This window comes from Sycon ciliatum, chromosome 10, assembly GCF_964019385.1.
Source record: "Sycon ciliatum chromosome 10, ocSycCili1.1, whole genome shotgun sequence".
Classification (NCBI taxonomy): domain Eukaryota; kingdom Metazoa; phylum Porifera; class Calcarea; order Leucosolenida; family Sycettidae; genus Sycon; species Sycon ciliatum.
This window is the reverse complement of record NC_088652.1, coordinates 29918040-29934761: the sequence shown is the minus strand read 5'-3', so window position 1 is coordinate 29934761 and position 16722 is coordinate 29918040. Positions and strand designations below refer to the sequence as shown.

At 47.2% G+C, this 16722-nt stretch overlaps 1 long non-coding RNA gene across 2 annotated transcripts; it reads left to right on the top strand.

The window, feature by feature from the left end:
* Positions 1–4740: 4740 nt before the first annotated feature.
* LOC135826300 (uncharacterized) lies at positions 4741–8370 on the top strand. Of its 2 annotated transcripts, none has more exons than XR_010555248.1 (4): positions 4741–4818; positions 5278–5441; positions 6058–6112; positions 8325–8370. It is a non-coding gene; the product is annotated as an uncharacterized LOC135826300 (long non-coding RNA). The 2 variants fall into 2 exon arrangements; XR_010555247.1 differs by lacking the exon at positions 8325–8370 and adding an exon at positions 7641–8159.
* The last annotated feature ends 8352 nt before the right edge of the window (positions 8371–16722 follow it).

Sequence of the window (16722 nt, the reverse complement as noted above, 5' to 3'; positions counted from 1 at the left end):
CCGTAGAGCCTGCAAGTCACGTGACCATTTCTCTTAGTGAGGGTTGACAGTGACCACTATTAGTATTACTGTCAACGTACACGTTCATACCAAGAGTCTTGGTATGAACGTGTACGTTGACAGTAATAGTGGTCACTGTCAACCCTCACTAAGAGAAATGGTCACGTGACTTGCAGGCTCTACGGGACAGTGTTAGTAGGGAGGTTTAGTCCCACGTAATCCGTGGGTACTTTACGTGTGTGTACCACGTGATACTCAGTGACCCACGTACAGACGTTTTCTGAATCACGATATACCGTGTATGGAGGCTCACCCACGTTCCGCCAGAACGTGGGTGAAAATCAGAATGGAGCGCATTTTGCGAGCTGTGAGGGTGCTCAGCTGAAGAAGTTTCCGAAGCACGAAATCAAAATATTCGATGAGCTTCTTAGGCCCGGGTAGCTTCGTCTTTGGGCCAGGTTTGGACATTTCGCTTCATGCTTTTGTTTGTTCCGTGTGACTAAACACAACATTGCAACGTGGATGCCCTTCATCCACTTTACGTGGATCACCCACGTACGCGTTTCCGTTACGTGGGAACTAAACCTCCCTAGTATTGACCTGCACCGCGGGTCCTGAGAGCTGCTAGTCACTCGTTTTAAACTCTCCATGTTATACTTGCAGTGGGGAATATAGCCAGCCTTCTCTCTATGCTTCTGATGCACTCTCAGATACTGTTACTTGTCATATTCATGTATTTTAGTGAGAATCAGTATACACCGCTTGAAGTATGGGTAATTCTCAGAAAGTCCCGTGGGAAGTTGTACACTGACATTTCAGTCAAATTGAAACACTCCAATGACTTGAGCTGAAAAGTGCACCTTGACGCGTACCGGAGATTGAAGGAACCCAGAGACTCTCTATTACTGGTCAATTGCTCTACTGATAAGCAATAGGCGATACACAACCTTCAAAGTCCTATCAACCAAATGTTTGAAGACTACCGCACAGACAGATGTTGTGCCCCCTGCCCAGATTAGAGTGAAGCACTTTTCGTCCAGAATGACACCCAGATATCATAATGTGCTGCACCATACACTGCTGTAATGTACGTGTCAGGAATTCTGTCAGAGTGAGTTAGAGTCGCGTGCAGTGAACAACGTGCGTTGACAAACCATCCAATGATCCAATGCACAGTAACTTGCAAGGTTGACGGGCCCGTCTTCCCCCCAGATGAAACAGATGAAACAAGATGAAACGAGATGAAACGAGATGAAACAAGATGAAACAAGATGAAACGCCAATGTACGGGCGCAGATGGGGCCGAGATGAAACGAAATGAAACAAAATGAAACAAGATGAAACAAGATGAAACAAGATGAAACCAAATGAAACTCGAAGTACGGGCGTAGATGGGCCGCGAATGAAACAAGATGAAACAAGATGAAACAAGATGAAACAATGTACGGGCGGAGATGGGCCGCGCGCAGTGCACCCGGCGTGACGTGCACGAGCGAAAAGAACTGAATTAATCCAATCATTGAAATAATTTTGTTTGCAGAGGCAATTCGCGCAAGGGAGATAGGAATTTGATGGCTTGCGAGTGACAGCACGAGCCGAATTTATTGCCCGTGGAAGTACCCACGATAGGAATACACTGTTGGGAACATGGTGGCGCCGCTGACGGTACCTATGTAAGTGGAATTACTTTATTGGAAGTACCCACGACGGGGAAAATAGTCTCTCTAGTATTGTCGGTGAATGGTGATGGTGGTGGTGGCGATGGCTACTTTCCTCTGCTCAGAGAGAACCCCTGCATGTCCTTCGTCGTGATGCGAAAGAGCAGTGGATGCAGGTAAAGGCCGTGTCAGAGAATTTCGCCTAGTGCTGTGGCCAGGGTGAAAATAAATTAGGGCTGAAACGATCATTCAATAACTCCAAGCGATCAACCAATCTCTTTAGCGATGAATATCATTGTAACATAGAGAAATGTGGGCACAAGTTATGCAATCGAGTCCACCAACTAAACCAGATTTCGAATAGTCAGACGTGCACAATCTAGCACAAAACTGACAAGGAGTATGAGTACTGAGACATTGAGATCAATTATAATTGTTGGTTCATAATTATAGATTCTTTCCGGCTGTAGTCGTGCACCTCGAACACAAGACTATGAAGAAATTCCATGATGCCTTTGCTACATTAGCTGTGGCCACCAGTCAAACACTCTAAATATACCCAGGCTACCGCTCAGTGTTTGGTATTCTGTAAACATTTCAGGCAATTGTGTCGACACCTGTAGACATCTGACTGGTCTAAAGCCTAGTTCACATTCGACGTAACACTGACGGTACAGGACGTAAGGGCCTGTCGGGACGGCTGGGGTGAGCTGTAAAACCTTTTACGATTCGTACGACACGACATGCTGAAGTCGTTGCGATGTTCTCCAGCGAACGGCGCGAGTCATAAGGCACAGTCCGTGACGGGGTGACTTTCGGACCTAATTTCTTGTTTTTCGGGACTTCTTTTCAATTATTTCTCCTTGAATGAAGCGAAATCAAATTCACAATACCAGTTTTTCATGGAGACAAAAAAGTAGCCCTGAAAGTTGTGCCATTCGAATAGTAGCCCTAGGAAATGATAAAACAGTTCATCTGTCATTCTCCTAAACTATCCCTAAATACCATAAGTGACATGAGATCTTATCTTGCTAAAATTCAACCCAAGTCGTGTTAGCCATTCTGCGAGTTATCATGGGAAGCGCAGTGTTCGAAATCCTAAAAATTTCCCAGTACGAATCAGGAGTGGATGGCGCACGACGCCGCCTCCTGTTCTCACTCAAAATGCAGCCGTTTTGTACGCTTGCGTCTCCGTCTATGCCCGTCTACGGTATGAAAAGTTGAACTGATCCAACACTTCCCGATCCGTACGGTAGTATGGTTGCGTTCCCGTTCCTGGTGTTCACATTGGACGCCGTCAGACCGTCCTGTCGCTTCCCATCGATCCTTACGCCGCGTCCCGTCGAATTTGAACTAGGCTTTATCAATATGAACTAGAGGAGTTCATGTTGTTGTTTCTAGAACGAAGAACCAGGCTTGTCGTCACCCTTTGGCTTGAAGCTCTTATCACCAACTTCCGCAACGAATCAATCGAAAAGATACCGTCTTGACTCCCGATCTCTTTCATAGCCACGCATCAATATTACTGCGCTTGAAAGTACACGATTGCACTCGTATCCACAATTGGATGGAGTGCAAGGGCTAGAATACTGCCACTGGTATGCATGCATAAAAAATCGTTTGCATTCGCTTTGAACCCTAACGATTATCGATTGCGCTCTTAAAACGATCGGTTTGCGAGTTATCTGTATACTTGTTTCAGCCCTAAATGCATTGCCCTCGTAGAGGACAGGGATGAGCAGTGATATGAGCAGGGATGTGAGTACTGATGTGCCTTTCGTCCTCATATTTTACAGAGAAGACGTCTGCCCCCAATAATAAAATTAATGTAGTAATGATAATGTGTTGCCCTTTCATCTTCTCAGGAGCCCTATGCCTTTGCCTCTTCTCCCCTGGACTGAATGGACTGGACGCTCTGTCCAGTAGTGTCCAGTAAATGATTTGTAGTGTACGTTCGGGTGCACTCTCTCTTGAGGATTTGCCCACCTTGATGATTGTGCTCTTCGTGTTATTAGAAAATGTCTCTACCTGCCAGGATGGTATAAGAGCACGAACTGAATCACCTGTTGGTGCAGAAGGCTTGGAGGACTGCTTTTGAAACAGTTGTTCAAATTTCCTGCACCTCTTCGTAGCCGTTGTCTGATTGCTGCATTCTGGGGAGATTGAAGTTAAGGTTAGTGAAGCTGCACAGTCCCCGTGGAAATGTTTATGCTGCAACTATTTACTGCTGACATGTATTTATGTATTTCAGGAATCTCCAGAGGGTGAAGGCTTGCTGCAAGCTCCGTCCCTTCAATGTCGTGATACATCCGTAGATCAGTCGTGTGCCTGTCCTGTGCTTTTATGAGCATGCTCCTTTGCACATGCCTTTGTCCTGTGCATGCGTGGGCGTGGGCGCGCGCGCGCGTGTGTGTGTGTGTGTGTGTACGCCAGCGACACCGTCCGTGCACATGTGCATGGACGTGAGTTTGTGCGTTTGCCTTTGTTATATGCATACAGTATTATCAATTTATCATGCCTATACAAGCCTTGCCAGTGTCTCGATAGGAGAAGCAGATACATGATTACACCACTTGGGTTTTGACCTTCTTTGGCCGGGGCGAATGTCGAAGGAAAGACTCCCTCTGGGCCAAGGTGTTGGCGACAGTTGAGAGTTGTCCTCTATTTTGCAGCGGGGGACAGCATGGCATATTTGGTGCCGGAAAGAGTGCAGTTGCACTTTTCATGTTACTGTAAAATTTGCTAGGTCAATCCCTTGAAGCTGGAGACTGCTGATACTGCTGCTCAAACGGCTGCTGCTGTTACTCTCTGCTGCTACCATGGTCGTTGCTTTGTCTCAATGGCGAAAATTCTCAGATGAGCTTTGGGTCCGGGCACTAGAACCCTGCTGCTGCCTCTGCAGCAGTTGTAGAAAGTTTTATAATACCAGTGTCGATGGTGAACTTCTGCTCTTTTTTTTATCCCAGACACTTTGTGCTCAAGAGACTGTTAGGTCTCTGTGGTGTTGTCGTTGCTGTTTGGTTATACTAGTTGGCGTCTGTTTGGAAATATATTGTGCTTTTCTGTGTGTTCATGTGAACGTAGACGCCCTCACCGAAACCAACACTACGTTGCTGTGTTGTTTTCTTCTAAGGTCGGGCACAGTAAAGGAGACGACTCTGTGAGTATATTCGCAGATGAACTTTGGGTTAATAGAATGCAGGTGCTGCTGCTCTTGTGCCGGGCTGTTGGTGTCAATGATGGGGTGGATCATGCTTTCTCTTTATATACCTTTTGTATATTTGTGTGTAATTAGGAGCACATACCAACACGTAATCTTTCTAAAGCCTAGTTCTCTTTCGACGCAACGCTGACGGTACGGGACGTAAGGGCCTGTGACGGCTGGGGTGAGCTGTAAAATCTTGTACAATTCGTACGACACGACATGCTCCAGTCTTTGCGATGTTCAACAGCGAATGGTGCGAGTCATAAGGCACAGTCCGTGACGGGGTGACCGTCCCGGCGTTTCCCGTCGATCCTTATGTCGCGTCCCGTTGCGCCCCGTCGAATGTGAACTGGGCTTAACAATGGCATGGAGACAGTTTCAATTGCAGTTTAATGTTACTGCACTGCACTGCAGGTATCAAGGCACTACCCAGAGGGAGGATGTTGGCCTTCTCCTGATGGGAAAATGTCTTCTTTCTCATGGCGTGGCCAGGACTGCACTGACCCTACCATCCACTCTACCTCTCCGGAAAGGGACTTGACAACCAGTCAAGATGGATGTGCAGAGATATACCAGCGGTAAGTCACATGCTTAGGATATCCACTTGATGAAGGAAGGACAGGTGCTCAACTACTACACCAAAATGTGAGCATAAGGAGATGGGCTGATGGGTCATGGATGGGTGACAGGTCTTTGCCCGGTTGCTGGAGTATAACAACCTGGGTCTTGGATTGGTTTAGAAGCGGCCTGTTCTATTCGGGGTGCCATCCTCAATTAGACGGGCAGTGAAGATCTTGCAGGATCAATCGCACATGTAGAATATGGACATGTGGATGCGGGCAGCAGATCTGTAATTTCCAGTACAGTTGAACATCGATTATCCGACCACCTCTGGGCAGACAACTGTCAGGCGGTGTTCAGATAAGGTAAATGTTCCGGATAAGAAAACACACTGTAAATACATGTACATGTACATTGTAAATAGAATAGAGTGCTACTTTTCAAAATTTTCGTATTTTTTGAATGGCTCACTACATGCACAGTGCGTACTCTACGGCACGTGCGCCCAAAAAAACTGTTACGGATAATCGAATGGTCGGATAGTCGATGTGCGGATAATCGATGTTCAACTGTATCAAAGTTCAGTTGTATTTGCTTTTCTATATTTTCTACATGTGATGTTGTTTACTGCAGCTTCTAGCATTAACTGCCAGTTTGCACTGACGCAGCAAGACTCCCCAACAGTCAAGTATGTTTCATTGCATGCACTAGGATTACAGTAGAATGCCGATTATCCGAATGTCAACTGTCCAAACGGTCAATTATCCGAAATTCCTGTTTGCACTGAATTCAATTCAATAAGTCGACTTATACCGGTAAAATATGGTAACCGCGGGACTGCAGGGTGTGGCATTTCCATGATACAGTGGAAAATTTCACGATTTTTGGTGCAAACATAGCTCAGACGCTGCTCGATTGGATATACAATGCAGGTTCTTGGAACCACGGACACGACTCTTCGATTCAAGGCTCACAACACTTCGGGATCTGAACGTTTTAGGTCCGGGAGCCGTTCGCGGTTTTGTCGCTTGTCACGGTTGTGGACTCATCGTTGTAGCATAAATGAGGCTGGACTATTCCAAGCGGAAAACTAAAATATTTCTTTCTCAAAGCACAATCACCGGCCCGGAGGAGCACACCTTCTCTAACTACATACCGGGTGCAGTACATGACACGTCCGTGTATTGACTAGTCTCTTGTACATTTAGATCTACCACACGACTCACGTAGCGCTAGCACAGCAGTGCGGGTGTAGTCATGTACTACTACTACCGCCGGGCGCCGAAGAACGGACCGCCGATGAACGGCCAGGCTATAATTTCGCCATTTTTTAAGAACGGTCTAGGTAGAAACGTAATGTACAATATGAATATGATGTACACTCAGATGCATAAATGTGCATGTAAGACTGTACCATCGAATAAGAACGAAACTGCTGTGTTCGCTAAAAATGAGAACGGGCTAGGCTAGAACCCTGACCCCGTTCTTCGGCGCCCGGCAGTACTGTAGTGTAGTGTTCCGTATGTTTGTTGACTATGGCATGCACGCAGAAGCCAGCGGATGTAAAAAGTCCAAATCGGAAACGGCTAAAACGGGATATCCTCAAATTTTGCCGAGCTGAAAATCACAGGGTACGTAGGGCTTGTAACAGTGAGTCGAATGCTCTTGGTCCGGAGAAGCTGCAACAGATGGTTCTCAAATCGAACGCGTTTCGAATATTGGCCATTTTGCACACAAATAGATGGTGTGGCTACCTGGCTGCACACTGTGACCTTATCACCTGGATCAGGTAGACTGCGTGCTCGCGTTCGCTCATGTTCGATTTGGCGTATCTGACGAACCATGGACCGCAGCCTCCTTGGAAAAGAACATTCAACTCAGCGCCCCAAATCTACGGGTCCTGAAATTAAAAAAATTCAGCAGACTTCCCCTTTAATATTTAAGGCAGAACTTATTACAGTCCTTGATTAGAAGTTGACATATTCTTGTACGAATCCGGTGGCAGCCACAACAATGTCTTTTGTGAAAATGTATGCAAGCCTTTTAAAAAGCATCTCCCACCAGGCATTCGATCGAATTTTTCATAGCGTGGAGATTTGTTACGGCGTGAACTGATGCTTGGCGTATAGAATTTGCTTTTCGATGTGTTCTTTGGAAGATGCAGTCTTAAAAATGGTGTGGATGTCTTTGTTCCTGTCCTTCTGCTGTCCTCGTAGAAAGAATAATATAGACGTGCAGAAAATGTAGGAGAGCGATGACATCAGAAGGACACTCTCAGGTTCAGGGTACAGTGGTCCCTCTATAATCCGGCACCATTTGTGCCACGAAAATCTGCTGGATTAGGGAGGGTGCTGGATTAACAAATCTGATCTACTGCTGCAATGTGCATGAAGAGGACATTTGGCTACTGAAAATTGTGCCGGTTTATCGAGGGTGCTGGATTATAAAGTGCCGGATTAGAGAGGGACGACTGTACCTGTACTGCCCCAATAAAGTGGGTCAGATCCCAAAACGAGATTGGCCGAAGCAAAAAAAATAGAAGAGCCTGCCTTGAATCGAATATGAGGAAGAAGAAGAAGAAGACAAAGAAAGAGAAAGAGTAGGAATTTGTTTGTGTAAACTTTGTTTCCTCTGTCTAGGCCATCGCATTATAGCAGCCAACAGTGTGTGTGTGTGTGTGTGTGTGTGTGTGTGTGTGTGTGTGTGTGTGTGTGTGCGCGCGTATGTGTGTGTGTGTGCGCGTTTGTGTGCACACGCTTGTGTGTGTATGTGTTTGCATATGCGTATATTCTGCTCATCTTGACTTTAATTTCCACATCTGGGCATATTGTGTTCTGTATGTGAATTTATCTTCATTAACTTGTGCGCTACGTTCCTTTCTTCACGTTACGGCACTTTAGTATTGTTTTACTTGAACATCATACTCTCGCCCAACTTTGTTTCACCAACAAAGGTTTATTTTCTAATTGATTGTGTATGAGTTTCATACCACTGTCAGGGGCGTCGGAAGGTATTTTAGTGTGGTACGGTCAGCCATCTGAAGTACAATTGACTCGTGGGGGAGTGGTGGCTGAGCCGAAAATTTTGGAATTTTAGATCCCAGATCAGTGTATTTTGTTGATTCACGGGTATCTGGGGCAAAGAGTGGTACGGTCAATACTGTAGTGACCGTACCGTGTGCGACGCCCCTGACTGTTGGAATCCACCAGCTGTGTTTCCTTGAGGGGCGTATCCTTACCTGGGATGTGTTTTCTCATTCCCGGCAGCAACAATATGTATATAATTTAAGAATAGAATTAGATGTACAGGAGAGTGCCGATTATCCCCACCCCTCGGGACGCGGGCTGTCTCCAGAGGGTTCAGATGAGAAGAATGTTCGGATAAGAGAGTAGTCACACATCAATCCAAATCATGCATATTCCAGCATGTTTTCATCATTTTCATTCTCTTCAGCAGTGCAATAGGAACTAGGTGCACTCAAGCTCCTCTAAATTAATGACACTATTATTACACATTTTGACTCAAACCTGTTGTAATACAATCATCATCTTGTGAATCGCTTCAATGGTGCTCTGAGCGACGAAAATCAACAACTTGAAACTCATCTTCTACCCCTCAATTAAATCGACCCCTCAATTAAATGCAAGCAATTATTTTGGATAATTAATCATTTGGATAGTTGATATTAGGATAATCGGCACATTGTGTGTGATGGGGGGGGGGGGGAGAGGAAGAGGAGGAGGCTGCGAGAGGCCGTGGTGGACGTGTACTTGTGCAGAGCCTGGAAAAAGCCTCACTTTAGATGTATGCACATTCAAAAGGTGGATGCTTCCCGCCATCCTTTTCCCCCTCTTTTTCCTTTTCCCGCCATTCTTTACCCCCTCTTTTTCAATTTCCCGCTCTTCTTTTCCCCCTCTTTTTCCCCCTTTTTCTCCCCTTTTCCCCCTTTTCTGCGAGAAGATTAGCCCCCTCCTTGCGCAACTGCGTCCGTCAACTGTTCTCGACTTGTACAGGCAGTAGAGGGGATTTCCCCTATCCGAACACCTGACATGAACTGTATGTCTACTACACTGTGTAGTAGGAGTCATACGCGCAGGTTATCTCCTTGCTGCGCTGTCGCCTTGAGTTTGCCCTGCAGGTGCGTTGTGGTGCCATGTGCCTGCGTGGCTCAAGGAGCATGTTCGCTCCTGCCCTGCCTGAGTCCTAGGCTCGGGCGGATTATGCTCGCGAAATCATGGAATTATGCTATCATGGATTCTCGCATTATGCTCGCAAAATCCTCATAATATTATGCTTTCGCACGCGCGGATACATACCGTATTATCTCTAATATAAGCACGGTCCTTTATTTTTTCAATGTACCTCCGCCCCGTGCGAGACGTTCCTTTATTGGAGACTGTTCCATTATTATTTCAACCTCATTTCAGAGGCATGTTGCCATGCCAAATTCATGTATGACACACACATTTCAGGGTTTTTTTTCGCCGACACAGATAATGAATTTACGCAGTGTGCTTATAATGGAGACTGAGCACTTTATTTTTCGAATGCCGCCCCAAGGTGTTCTATTATTGGAGACGTGCTATTATTGGAGACTGTGCTTATATTAGAGATAATACGGTATTCACTTTGTTGTACTTATGGAGCCTCAAAGTTCGGAAAATTGTACTTGCAATTGGCCATAAGTACAACAAAATGTTACAGGAGTATCCCCATACCAAGGTGTCCCTGCATGCTAGAGATCAACATGGAAAAGAGAAAACATTACTTTTTCTCAGTATTCATGGGTTGACTTCTTTTCAAAAGATTTTTTCTTGTCAAATTAGTTTGAGTTACCTTTGAAAAATATCATGTGCAACTGTCTTTGTGATCGCCATACTCGTCCAACCGATGACCGATGTCACCCTCACCCTGCGAATAATCAGGTCATCTCTCCCGTAGCTCCACCTCTCCTTCCATCATGACCAAACATCAACAGTTACTATACCTCTTCAAGTTTTTTTAAATAATTATTAGAACGGCAAAAAAATTGGCAGAATTCAGTACTTTTTCTGGTAAGTTTCATGCATGTTTGGTATGTGGATAAAGAAATGGAGCAGAATTCGAGGAATTGCCCGCCATACGGTTTGTATGGTTCTGACAATTTCACTACTTTTCGAGCAGAATCTGCCACCTTTTCGAGCATTATCCGCACACCCCTACGTCATGGTACAAACCTCACACAATGAAGTCTAGACAACAATTATTTATAGCAAAATCGAGTGAAACCATGAAACATCTCAATAGTCTATAAAGTGTAAGAAACCGTACATGGCAGGAAAATAGCTACTGTAGTAGCTGCATCCTCTGTACTACACTGTGTTGATAAGTAGGAATACAGCTGCTGCTAGCTTTGCACTATCGTACTACATGTACAGTAGTAGAGTGTTTTACTTGCACACTGAAATGTACATGTATGTATACATGCACATGGAGTTACACGTACGAGATAGTTTTTTGGTCTCTGTCGTTCTGCCTTGTGTTGTGTACAATGTCATTATGTATATTGGGTACTACATGTACACTGTATGTGTGTGGGTTAACTCTCTTCTTCCGTGGCCCTTGGTCTCACCCTCTCCTCAATTCAATTCCCTGTCTTCACATGCTACGAGGTGCAGAAATAAATAAATAATAATAAAATAATACCTGCTCAGGGACAGTAGCTTGTGTATAATTATCTACATTTGTGTTGTGCCAAATGTCGCACGTTCTGACCTTACAGAAAACTGGCAATAACGCACCAGTGATCTTTTTTTGGTCCTTGTCTTCCCAAGGAACCTCTTGTTGGTGTTGTGGGGAGTGACCGTGGTCGGCCACAGAGCGTAAGGATAGTCCTGGTGAAGTGGACGTAGAATCCTGTCTTCCTTAGTCTAAGTAATTCGAGGTTCGAACAAAATGATTATATTAGAGGAGTGGTAAATTAGCAGTCGTAGTTGACCTTTGTATTGTTTAGTAAAACACTATTAGCTGATATACAACATCAGGCAAAGATGAAGCAAGTTACAAAGAATGAAGTGAGAAACGTAATGTAGACAGCCACCATGACGTCACTAGGTGTACTGTTATTGAACATAGTAATCTGGTCTGATATGACAAACACATGCAGTGTGATACTAGAGTATAGTCACGTGATACCTGTGTACTGTATGTAATGTATGATGCGTGTTTTGAACAGGTAGAGCTGAGCAATGACACGGATCATACTGGCTACAGGTCTGTCTGGTGTTGAAGAACTGCACGTTCAGGGTCCGTGACTCCATTAGACCCTTCTTATTTTGTTCATACAGAACTGTCTATCATGGTCTATACAGTTGAGTCACCGTGTGCATAAGGTACTGCATGTCTGTAGCCTAGTGTAGGGTGTTCCATAAGTAGTTGGTAACTGAGCACCCTGGAAAGCAAAGCAACCCTTACCGTAGCTGATGTGAGCTGGAGTCACGTGCATACTAAATGGGTCTCAATATCATCGTCACAGGTACTGTGTGGACCACAGCCATCTCTTTCGGATTCGATCCTTACATACGTTGACCTTAAAGGTTTGGAGGCGTCTTGAATGAGGTTCGTGAAGCAGGAGGTCCGCAGGCAGGTTGTTCCAGGGTGTGATGGCGAAAAAGGGGAAGGATCGCAGGAGGTAGTCAGGGGCAGTGCGAGGGGGTGTCCATTTCAGCTGGAAGCCATGGTGCGTCTGAAGTTTTTGCCGTGTGCACATGCTAGCTACGGCAGGGGGCTTGGTTGGTGGCAGCATGGCCTTCACCTGGGGAGGCCCTGGAATGTAGTGCAGCTTGTACAAGTATGACAGGACTGCCACCATCCGGCGAAGCTGAAGACTTTGGAGGATGGTTCCAGGTCCCAGGAAATGCAGGGCATGTTGCTGAACCTTGTCCAGCTGGGCCATGTTAGTTGCGGCTGCGCTCGACCAGGCCAGTGAGGCATATTCAAGTAGGGGTCGCACGAATCCCTTGTAGACTGCCACTCGAGCATGGTCGTCCAGGATGGGTGCTGCCTTTCGTAGGAAACCCAGCCTTTGGGAGGCGCGCAGTACAACACTGCGAGTGTGCGCTCTGTAGGAGACAGTAGGGTCGAGCATGACTCCCAGCAGCTTCAGGGTATCTGTCTCCCGGAGTGCTTCACTTCCAAAGGTGACTGGTGGAGTGCAGGGGGAACATGCTTGCGATGTAGAGTCATGCGCTGTGTCTTGGCTTGCTCAAAGCAGATACGCCGCTTGCGGCCCCACTCCTCGAGACTGTTGAGGGACCCTTGGAGAGGCAGTGGACTGTTCGAGATCGTCAGTTGGCTGTACTAAGCTGTAGAGTGTGGTGTCGTCTGCAAAGCTGCTCAACTGCGTTCCTGGAATTAAACATTGTTCAATGTCACAGGTGTATAAAAGAAAGAGGCTGGGTCCTAGGATGCTGCCTTGGGGGACACCAGCCTGGATGGGTTGAGCATCTGACGTCTGGTCTCCAACCACAACGCGGATCTTTCGGTTGGTGAGGTAGTCCTGTAGCCATACAAGCAGTCGTCCGTCGAAGCCGGCCTGCTTTGCTTTGTACAGCACTCCTGTGTGCGATACCCGATCAAACGCACCGGCAACATCCACGGCGAGGACCTGGACACAACCGCCTGTACTAATGGTGTGAACCCATTCATGTTGGAGAGCCGTTAAGATATCTGCGGTTCCTCTACCACGTCGAAATCCAAACTGGCTGTTTGGCAACACCTCATGCTTCTCTAGGTAGTTGACCAGTTGCGTGTTTACAATGCCCTCCATGACTTTCGACATGATCGTTAGCAGTGATATTGGTCGGTAGTTAGATGCCAAAGATCTGGAGGACCGCTTGTGAACCGGGACTACATGGGCAAGTTTCCATGCCCCAGGTTGCACACCGGCTAAGAAACAGAGGGCGAAGAGCTTTGCTAGTGGGTCTGCAAGTTCAGATGAGCACATCTTGAGCACACGAGCAGAGATGCCATCCGGTCCAGTTGCTTTTGATACAGCCAAGTTCGGCAAGTGTCGTTTGACCGTTGCTGCGCGGAAGTGAATGTGCTTTAGCGTGGCATAGGCAGGCCGTTGCAGGTCAGGCAGATCAGTAGCACAGAGGTCGTTATTGCCAAGGCTGCACTTGTTCGCAAAATGCGCTGCAAAGCACTCGGCTTTCTCACGAGAAGAGTGGAACTCTTGTCCTGCAGGGTTGGTCAGCAGGGGAATGTCAGAGCAACGTCCCTTGCCTGCTGCGCTCTTGATGGTTGACCACCACTCTTTGTCCCGGAGGGAACCTGCAGTAAACTTGTTGCGAATTCTACGTTGATGTTCTAATTGCGCTGCATGACACGCTTCCACTTCGTGGTTAACAGTTGTGATGTACTGGACCTTGTGGTTATCGTTGCGGGGATCGCGTCGCCACAGCTTCCATGCCCGCTCCTTGGCATGATTGGCGTTAGAACAGTCCGGTGTCCACCATACAGGGTTGGATTGGTGTATCACAAGCTCTTTGGATGGTATGAACTGTTTCATTCCATGCATTAGCCATTATGACATCAGTTACGCGCTGACAGGACTGCTCCGCACACCCATGGATCTTGGCGGGCCAGTCTATGTTGCGAAGGTAGGCTCTCAGGCGGTGCCAGTCAGCAAGGGCGTATTTCCAAACCTGTCGAACAGCAGGATCTTCGCGTCGTGGATGCTGTTGGAGAAACTCAGCAATGATAACGGCATGATCAGATCGTCCAAGTGGTGCATAGGCTGTGGTGCATACGGGGTGTGGGAAATCGGAAATGATAAGATCGAGAGAATTGTTGCCGCGGGTTGGCTGGGTGACAAGTTGGACAAGGCGATGTGCTGCGCAGACTTCCTACAGGCATTCACCGGCTCGGGTAGTCTTGCTACTCTGTAGCCAGGCTGAATTATGCACGTTGAAGTTCCCTGCAATTATCACATTGCTGCCAAGACGGCGGACGTCATCCAAAGTGTTGTCTAGGTAGTCCATCAGGCTGGTGTCTGTCTCTGCACAAGAGCCAGGCCGGTAGAGCGCACCCAAAACAGTCTTAGTTCCGGAGTGCATTGCGAGGGAAATCCACAAGAGCTCATGGTCACGGCAATCTATATCGTCGTGGTGGGTAATGGATAGTTCACTCCTAGCCCACACTGCCACACCGCCACCATGGGCATCTCGATCCTTCCTTATAGGGGGTGAGTATCCTGGGATGGTCAACTCATGGGAGGAATTATCTGAGCAGAGCTTCGTTTCTGTTACTATTGCCACGTCTACATTATACTGCAGGATTGCATGCTGCAGGGCACCTATCTTGTTGCTCAGGCTGAATGCATTAGTCACTAGCAGTCGCAGAGGTCTGGAATCCATCATTGGGCATGAGAGGACTGGGCATCCTGCTGGGGTGGCTGCGCACCATGCTGGTCATGTTGTGGCGCAGATCCGTTTGATCTCTTCAGGTCTCCAGCCTCTGGTGGGGAGAGGTGGGAGTTTCTCCGTTTTTGGCCACCGCGTAGTGGAGTGGCGATGATGTCTGCCGGTGGTGGTGGCGGCGGTGGTGGTGGCGGCGGCGGCGAGGAGGAGGAGGTTGAACCCGGCTGCTGTTGTTGCTGTTGCTGTTTAGTCAGAACACTGGCAGAGGTGCTGTTTCTGCTGCTGTGGCTGCGACTGCTGGTGCTGCCCTCAGACTCAGAGCTGGTTTCGGAGAACCTACACTACACAGTACACAGTACACAGTGCTGTAGAGTGCTGTAGAGCGCTGCAGTTTAGAAAAGTGTAGTGTCACCTCCACCTTGGCAAATTAATTCCGTTGCGACTCAGAGTTTCATGGCTGAACCAATCATCAGACAACGATAATGGAATAGGAGGCAGCGCTGGTATATCTAAGTGGAGAGAGGTGTGATAATACGATAGCGAGATGAGTAATTGCGTGAATGTATACAGGGACAGGCTATTTCAGAGGCAGATGCAGTAGGCGCAGGTCTGGCACTAACAAGTACGCGCTAAATCTCGCTCACACACCACACACACACACATACTAACACGCACACACATAGTAACACCCACACACATATACACATACACACATACACGCACACACTAACACACACATACACACATACACGCACACACTAACACACACACACACATACACCCACCCACAACACCCTAACTTGCACATGGGCGCACGCACACACATACACCCACCCACCCACAATAACCTAACTCGCACACGCACAAACACACGTACACACGCATATACACACACGTATAGTTATTATGCACACACACAAACACACACACACATGTCCACACGCACACACGCATACACAGGTATCTGCGTTCGTATGACAAATCTAAGCGTACACAAACTCCTGCAATCACGCGTCAAAAAACCCGCAGCGGTCATAGCTGTCTATGTTATAGGGGTGGCCAGCAGAAACTTGCGCTGGTGAGGGCATTTAGATACCAGCTCACTTCTCTTGTCTAGGGAGGTAGCTTTTGAAGCTTTCAGGATGTGGAACTTTTCGGTGAGGCATAGGCCACACTTCTTGCTGATGTTACTGTATGAAGGTGCTCTATCCTTGATCTCCCATCTGATGTCGAATCCGCGGTTCTCGTATTTCAGATCCCAGATGTGCTTGGACAACTTAGTCGATGCGGCGTACTTTTCATGGCGGAAGTCCGAAGTGTGTTTGTTGTAGCGCTGCTTGAATGTGGTAGCTGTCATGCCGACGTAGGTCTTCGTTGGATGCTACATGCGCCTCGTACACGACGTCGGAAGACTGGCTGTCACCGTTGAGGGGGCACGACGCCTTGACCCGACAATTTCATGGCACAACTGGCGGTCGCGAGTGAAGTTTTGCAGCATTGTGCCCTTTGATAATCGACGCTACGTTCTTCATACAGCTGTAGCTTACTTTTGTTGTGTTCTTGTTAAACACCTTGTGTATCGCCGACCCTTCAGGGAAGTGTTTCTTGACGAGGTATAGAAACTTTGCGCCAACGTTGGTTTTGACCGTGGTACTGTACGGCGGGTTAAACCAGATGACGTCGCGGCTGCGCCCTTTCTTCGCTTTTTTCTTCTTTTTGCTCGGTTCATCCTTGTATTTCATGGTTTTCGGGTGGCCACTTGAGGCCAGTGCGTCCTCGTATAACGTTTTAGCATCGTTGAACACTTCCTCATTGCATGAGATACGTTGCAGCCTCTTGTTGATGCCAATGGCTATTTGTCTCAGCACCTGCGGTGGGTGACAGGACCGCACATCGA